Source organism: Mus pahari, chromosome X (assembly GCF_900095145.1).
Source record: "Mus pahari chromosome X, PAHARI_EIJ_v1.1, whole genome shotgun sequence".
NCBI lineage: Eukaryota > Metazoa > Chordata > Mammalia > Rodentia > Muridae > Mus > Mus pahari.
This window is the reverse complement of record NC_034613.1, coordinates 28,591,567-28,599,757: the sequence shown is the minus strand read 5'-3', so window position 1 is coordinate 28,599,757 and position 8,191 is coordinate 28,591,567.

The following is an 8,191-nucleotide window of genomic DNA, read 5'->3' as shown; positions in this document are numbered from 1 at the left end:
TCTTTCTAAGACTTATTTATTTATTATATGTAAGTACACTGTAGCTGTCTTCAGATATCCCAGAAGAGGGCATCAGATCTTATTACGGATGGTTGTGAGCCACCATGTGGTTGCTGGGATTTGAACTCATGACCTTCAGAAGAGCAGTTGGTGCTCTTAACCACTGAGCCATCTCTCCAGCCCTCAGTACTTTCTCTATCTTTTAGCAATTAAGACAGCACAGAATAAAATAGGACTGCAAAACATATAGAGCCCAGAAACACATCTACATATAAATTGGAACCTGATGCGTGAACAGTGTAGAAATAAAAAAAATCATTTAATAAATGTTCACAAGGAAAACAAAAATTATATCTTAACTACAAACCATTTACATAAATAAGTTCAATGTGATTTAACAACATTAGTCATGTTTTTATGTATTTCTGTTTGCTTGTGTCTGTGTGTGGTCAAACATGATTTGGCATACATGTAAAGGTCAGAAGACAACTTGTAGAAGTCCATTTCTCTCCTTCTACTATGTAGGTTCCAGGGATCAAACTTATACCATCAGTCTTGGCGGCATGTGCCTTTACCAACTGAGCTAGCTGACAGGCCCCTCAAAGTGATTTTTTTAACCTAAATATGACAAGTATTTACAAACTTTGGAAAACATAAACATAAAAATCATAAGCAAACATCTTTATGACCCTGTGTAGTTAGGAATTTCATAAAATACAACTTGATAAAATAAGACCTTGATATATTATATATAACATTAGAAAGCTTAAACTTTTGTGTATATGAAAAGAAACCATTACATGAGGAAATCAAGCTAGAGACTAGGAAAAGACAGCAACATGCTGGCTGCTACCTACAACTTTCTTGTTGTGGTGCTGTGGATGGGACCAAGGGCTTTGTGCATTCCAGGCAACACTATACCATTGAGTTACATCCCAAGTGCAAGACCTTTGGCACCTGATCTTCCTCTGGATAGATATTCTTTATATAAATATGTATTTGACTTTCTCCTTCAATTCATTGATGTCTCTATCCAAGTGTCTCTTTGGATAGAGAATCCTTCTTTGAACAGCCTGTTGATAATAATACCACTTTCTTCCCCTTCTTTGTCTCCCTAGTACTTATTATACTGGCTGTCTATAACCTATTTGTTCTTTTATTTATTGTCTGTCTCTTCATTAGAAATCATCCCTTGAGAGTGGAAGCTTTGTTTTTCTGGCTGCCATACCTTTGGTTCCCAAATAATGTCCATCACATAGCATATACTAATGAAATACTTACTTGCCACGAGAATGAATACGTGAATATAAATGATGATGATTAGTATTCAGAATATGTAAAAAGCATACATCAATTAAAAACTAACAAGTGCTTTAAGAGGAAAATTGTCAAGGGCTGTGGGCAAGCTGTTCACAGAAGAGGAAATCTGAAGGGACAAGAAAATATGGAAATATTTAATATAACTTATAATCAGGAAAATGCAAAATTAAATAATAATGACTACTTCATAGCCTGAGACTGATAAAATTTAAAACTGGATAATGCTTGTTATCTGTAAGGACTTTGGGGGAAAAGGGAACTGTTCCCTGTTGGAACATATATTTACACAACTGTCTTGGAGGAGAATTTGTTGGCATATAATAAAGATGAACTTATATTTTCTAAGACCCACAAGAGCTACTTCTAAGGTGGTGCACATGCCTTTAAAATTTCAACACCACGGAGGCAGAGGCAGAAGGATCATGAATTTCAGGCTAGACTGTAAGTTCTGGGTTAGCTTAGACAACAGGGACTCAGTTTCAAAATAAAAGAAAATGGGAATTATACTTCTTGGAAAATATGATAAAAGTATTTTTCATATCTGAGTAAAGACAGTGCATAGGATTGTTCATGGTAGAATTGTTTATATTGGAAAATGGCTGTGTAGAACCCTAATGAACAATATCAGTAGAAGAGAAATGGGAACCATGCTAAATTCATATTGTAGGATGGCAGTTAAAATGAACACATTTTATTTAACTATATCCAAAGAGGTGGAAAAATCATAAACACATTGGGCATAAAAATTGCATAGAAAACAAGTTAAATTTTTGTTAGCTATATTTTTTATTTTTTGGAGGGGGTAGAGAGGTTACAAGGGTGGCGGGTAGACTGGGAAATGAGTGTGATTGGGGTGCATCATGTGAAATACTCAGAGTCAATAAAAATATTATGTTGAAAAATATCAAAAAATTTTAATAAATACTACCTTCTATTTAGTAAAGCATCAAAACAGCAAGCAGATGTCACTGGGTAGAGGAATATATGGTAGAAAGATAGTGGGACAGAGTACCATGATGTCAGAGGAGGCTATAACAGAGGACTTCAAGTGCATGCCCTTTAGTACTTCCAAAGAAGCCAATATTTAAGCTGCACATGGCATATGCCTGTATACCCAGTACTTGGGAAGCAAATGCAGGATGATAACTAGTTCAAGGCCAGCCTGGGTTACATAGGGAGACCTTGTCTCAAAACAGGCCTGGAGATGTATCTCAGTGGTAAGGTATCTTTCTGGTATGAGCAAATCCCCGGGCTTAATCCCTAGTACTTCAAATAAACAAACAAACAAACATAACAAATAGAAACAACTCAAAGAAGCAAATATATCACAATTCAATCAAGATGGCTATAGATAACTTTATGACATGACTTCTTTTATTATTCATTAATGGATGCTGGCAATGATTCATTTCAAAAGTTTTCATTAGTTCAGTATCATATATTTGTGGTGGTGGTGGTGGTGGTGGTGGTGGTGGTGGTGGTGGTGGTGGTGTGTGTGTGTGTGTGTGTTGTGAAGAGTCTAAATACAGCTAGGTGTGGTAGCATATACCTGCCACCACCTGGGAGTTTGAGTCAGGAGGATCATGAGTTTGAGGCCAGCCTAGTCTCCCTGCATAGTGTATAAGAAAGTATGTAAACAAATAAATGAAAATGAAGAGCATAAGCCTTTAATCCCAGCACTTGGGAGGCAGAGGCAGGCAGATCTCTGAGTTCGAGGCCAGCCTGGTCTACAGAGTGAGTTCCAGGACAGCCAAGGCTACACAGAGAAACCCTGTCTCGAAAAACCACACACAAAAAAATGAAGAGCATAAACAGCTGGATGCTATTTTTCCATTCCTATGATAGCTTCTTTCTGCTCTATTATCTGTGTTATTTGCACAGCAGGGATCACACAGTTCTTTAGTTTAAATCCCAGTTTCATTTGCAACCAGGGTCAGTGAGATGGCTCAGTGGGTAAAGTTGCCTGCTGCCAAGCCTAATGAACTAAGTTCTATCCCTGGCACCTTCATGATGAAAAGAGAAATATTCTTTAAAGTTGTTCTCTGACTTCCATATGTCCATTGTGACCCATGCATGAACACACACACACACACACACACACACACACACACACACACACACACACACAAAATCATGAAGGAGGAGGAACATATTGTAAAGGACCAGATAACAAGTGGACTATATGATCTCTGGGGTGGTTTGAATGAGAGTCTTCCTAGGTTCTGGCCTTTGGTCCCTAGTTAGTAGCACTGTTTGGGAAGCTTAGAAGGTATGCCCTCGCCGGAGGAAGTACATTACTGGGGACAGGTTTCAAGAGTTTAAAGAATCTCACCATTTCAAATTTTCTCTCTGCTTCCTGTTTGTGGCTCAAAATGTGAGCTCTCAGCTTCCAGTACCATCTGCCATGCCTGCTTGCTGCCATGCTTCCTTATGGTGAGAGAAATGGACTCTTATCCCTCTGGAATTGTAAGCCCCAAATAAACCCTTCTTTTCTGTAAGTTGCCTATGTCCTGGTGTTTTATTACAGGAAGAGATGTCAACCAATACAGGCTTCATTATACTTACTCATGGTTGTCTTTGTATGGTAAAGCAGTGTGTCACACACAATTCTAAGATGATCCCCCGGATGCCTGGCTCCTGAGTTGTTCAGTCAAACACTAATCTAGATACTGTTGCAGATATTTTGGAAATGTGACTAGGTTCCAAATCAGTTGACCTTAAGAGGGGGATGGGGTGGGTGGGGGGAGGGAATGTGGGGGGATTGTCCTTGGTAGGCTTGAAATATTCGAATCTTTAAAGTAAACCAGACATTCTCTTTCTCCCAGGGAGATTCAAATTACTAAAAAAAAAAAAAATTAAAGAGGATAAAAGGGATTCATGCCAAGGAAGATAGGCAGCCTTCAAGAGTTAAAAGTATCCCTGAGCTGAAGTCCAATATGACACAGGGCATCTCAGTTGTACCAGTGCAAGGTACTACGTTTTGGAAACATGAGTTTCTAAAAGGATTTTGAGGGTATGCTGACTGTTGGTATTCTGTGTGGACTTAACTCCCACAGTTACCTGGCAATAGCCAGGTAGGCCTGGCCCTATAAAAGGGGCTGCTTGTCTCCTCCTCTCTCTCTTAATCCTGCTTCTCTCCCTTGCCTCTTGCCCCTTTGTTCCTCCTCTCTCCCATTTCCCTTCCCCTCTTTCTCCACATAGTCATGGCTGGCCTCTACTTCTCTCCTCTCTCCTCTCTGCCTTTCTCTGCCTCTACTACCCTCTTAACTCCCCTTCCCATACCCTGAATAGAGGTGTGTCTGGTCTCTCAGGGGGAAGGGATGCCTTGGCATGGGCCCACCGAGGCACCCTCTTCCCCCACACCACACCATACCCTCATAGAACATATCTTAATATTCCTTTATCTTTTTATAATCACAACACTGACACATGTCTGTAATGCCAGCACTGGCAAGAGGATTGCTAGTTTAAGGATAGCTTGGGGATACAGTGTGGACCCTGTGCCAAAAAATGAATAAAAAGAAAATGGAGGGATAAAAGAAACAGAACATGAAGAAAAGAATGAAAGAGGAAACAGGATACTTTGAGACTCAGATGAAATGACTGTTTTGGATGCAGCCAAAACTTTTAAGTTTAGCCTGGTGCTCTGCTAAATCATGCCAAGACCTAGAAAAACAATGAGATAATAAACTCATGTGGTACTGAGCCACTTAGTTGTGATAATTTGTTATACTCTAGGAAATGGATATGGATAGCCACCAGCAATAAATGAATGAGTAAGGGAGGCTTTTGGTCCCCCCTTTATTGAAAATAGAAGTTTTTCTAATATAATATATCCCTATTACAATTTCCCGTTCTGCTACTCATCCCAGGTCCTCATGACCCCTTTTCCATCCAGATCCACCCTCGTTTTGTCTCTTATTAGAAAACAAATAGGCTTTTGTGGGATAATAATAAAATAAAATATAATTAGGTAAAACAAAAACTAGCACACTGGAATTGATAAAACAAACAACCAAAGAGTCCAAGAGAAGGCCCAAGAAACAGAGAGCCACTTGCTTGCACACTCAGGAATCCCATGAAAACACAGAACTCGAAGCCATCATACATATATACAAAGGATCTACAGGGTAAAAAGAGAGAAGAAAAATATGCAAATAAAATAAAAAATAATAAGATAAACTTAAAAAGAGAAGGAAGAGTCCTGACATGATATTATGAGAAGAGGAACCTCCACAGCTGCCATTGAGTTCATTATCTGTTGGCCACTGCTGGGCATGCAGCCTACCCCTGAGTTTTGCAGACAAATGGATGGAACTAAAAAATATCACCCCTGGGGCTGGAGAGATGGCTCAGTGGTTAAGAACACTGACTGCTCTCTCGAAGGTCCTGAGTTCAAATCCCAGCAACCACATGGTGGCTCACAACCATCTGTAACCAGATCTGATGCCCTCTTCTGGAGTGTCTCAAGACAGCGACAGTGTACTTACATATAATAAATAAATCTAAAATAAAAAGAAAGAAAGAAAGAAAGAAAGAAAGAAAGAAAGAAAGAAAGAAAGAAAGAAATTATCACCCTGAGTGAGGTAACTCAGACCCAAAAGGACATGAATAGTTTATACTCACTAAGTGGATATTAGAGAAAAAAAAGTACAACATACCCAAGATTCAGTCCACAGAACTCAAGAAGGTTAACAGGCTGAAGTGCCCAAGTGAGGACGACTCAGAAGAAAGCAATCACAAGTTGGGAGGGAGGGAGGGACCTGGAAGGGAAAGTGGATGCAGGGGAGGGGGGAGGGGAGGAGAGGGGTACCAGATCTGGTACTGGGTGAGGGAAAAAGGACTGAAGCCCTGAGGGCCAACAGAAAGAACAGAAACAGGCAACCTCAGGAGATAGGAGGTTGGGGGAACCCTCCAGAATTCACCAGAGACTTGGGAGGTGAGAAAATCCCAGGACTCAAAGGGAGGGACCTTAGATGAAATGCCTGACAGTAGGGAGAGGGAACATGTAGAGCCCACCCCCAGTAGAAAAAGACAGGTCATCAAGTGAGGGATGGGGTTGCCATCCATAGTCAGCACTCTGACTTTTGTTCCTGTCTGAAAGAACTGCAGGATGGAAATGGAGAGGAGCCTGAGGAAAAGAAGGTCCAGTGACAGACCCAAAGTGGGATCCAGCTCAAGGGGAGGTCCCAAAGCAGAGACTATTACTGAGGCTATGGAGTGCTCACAAAAAGTGACCTATCATGACTGCCCTTTGAAAGACCCAACAAGCAGCTGAAAGAGTCAGATGCAGATATTTGCACCCATCCAATAGACAGAAGCTGCTGACCCCTGTTGTTGAATTAGGGAAGGCCGAAAGAAGCTGAGGAGAAGGGCGACCCTGTAGGAGGACCAGCAGCCTCAATTAATAAGGACCCCCAAGATCTCTCAAACACTGGACCACCAAACAGACAGCATACACCAGCTGATATGAGGCCCCCAACACACATACAGTAGAGGACTTCCAGGTCTGTGTTCACTCAGAGATGATGCACCTAACCCTCAAGAGACTGGAGGCCCCAGGGAGTTTAGAGACATCAGGTGGGGTGGGGGTGGGTGGGGAGTGAGGACATCCTTGTGGACACAGGTGACAGGGAGGAGGTATGGGATGTGGAAAAGTCAGAGGATGGATTGGGAGAGGAATAAAATCAGGAGTGTAAAAAAAGTAATAAATAAAGAAAAGATTAAAAAAAAAAAGAATAGTGTGTTTCCCCAGTAAGACTACCTTGGATGAAACTAAATTTTCATTTGCAAGTGGTTATCACTGAGGGATTGCTTCTGGATTAATAAGGACATGTATCCACTTCTCATTTCAGCTCTAGGATCCCAACTGGTACAGACCTGTGCAGCCCCTGTGGAATGAGGCGGTGGTCTAATAAAACTTTATTTATATATGGACATTATGTTTTAATTTCTTATGCTGTTTATCTGCCATAAGACGTCTGTCTTTTATTTTTTCCCCTGAGTCATTAAATATACTGTGATGGCTATTCTTGGTTGTCAATTTGACTGTATATGAAATTAACTAAAATCCAAATGATTGGGTACACCTGTGAGGAAGTTTTTCTTAATGAAATCTTTTGAAGTGGGAAGACACACTTCTAGTTGATATCATTGAGGTGGGAAGACCCACCTTTAATATGGACCATATCTTCTGCTGGCAACCCAGATAAAGGACATGGAAGAAGGAAGCTTGTTCTCTGCCTGCTGTTCACTTTTCTTAACAAGTCCATTCCTTCACTGGTACGAGGACCTACTTCAGAATTCTGGCATATATTGAAGTTCAGCTGAGACCTCCAGCCCCGTGGACTAAGCCATTACTGAATTCTTGGACCTGTTTATAGGCAGCCATTGTTAAATTAGCTGGACCATAGCCTGTAAGTCATTCTAATAAATCCCCTTTCTATATATAGAGGAATATTGATACTATAAGTTCTGTTGCTCTAGAAAACCATTGTGACTAATACATATACGAAAGCTATTTTTAGCTCACAGTTTGAAAAAAAAAAAGGTGGTAAACTAGATTCAGATTCTGAGTTGTTCTAATAGTTTTATCACTCCTGAACTAAGAATTGGTGTGCTTTTCTTTGGTCAAACCTTCTATGGACTTTTATGAAATTTTCATGTCTCACGGGAATCTGGAGACTAGTCTTTTCTTTTTAACATTTTATTATTATTATTATTTTCTTTATTTACATTTCAAATGCTATCCCGAAAGTTCCCTATACCCCACCCCTGCCCCTGCTCCCCTACCCACCCACTCCCACTACTTGGCCCTGGCCTTCCCCTGTGCTGGGTCATATAAAGTTTGCAAGACCAAGGGGCCTCTCTT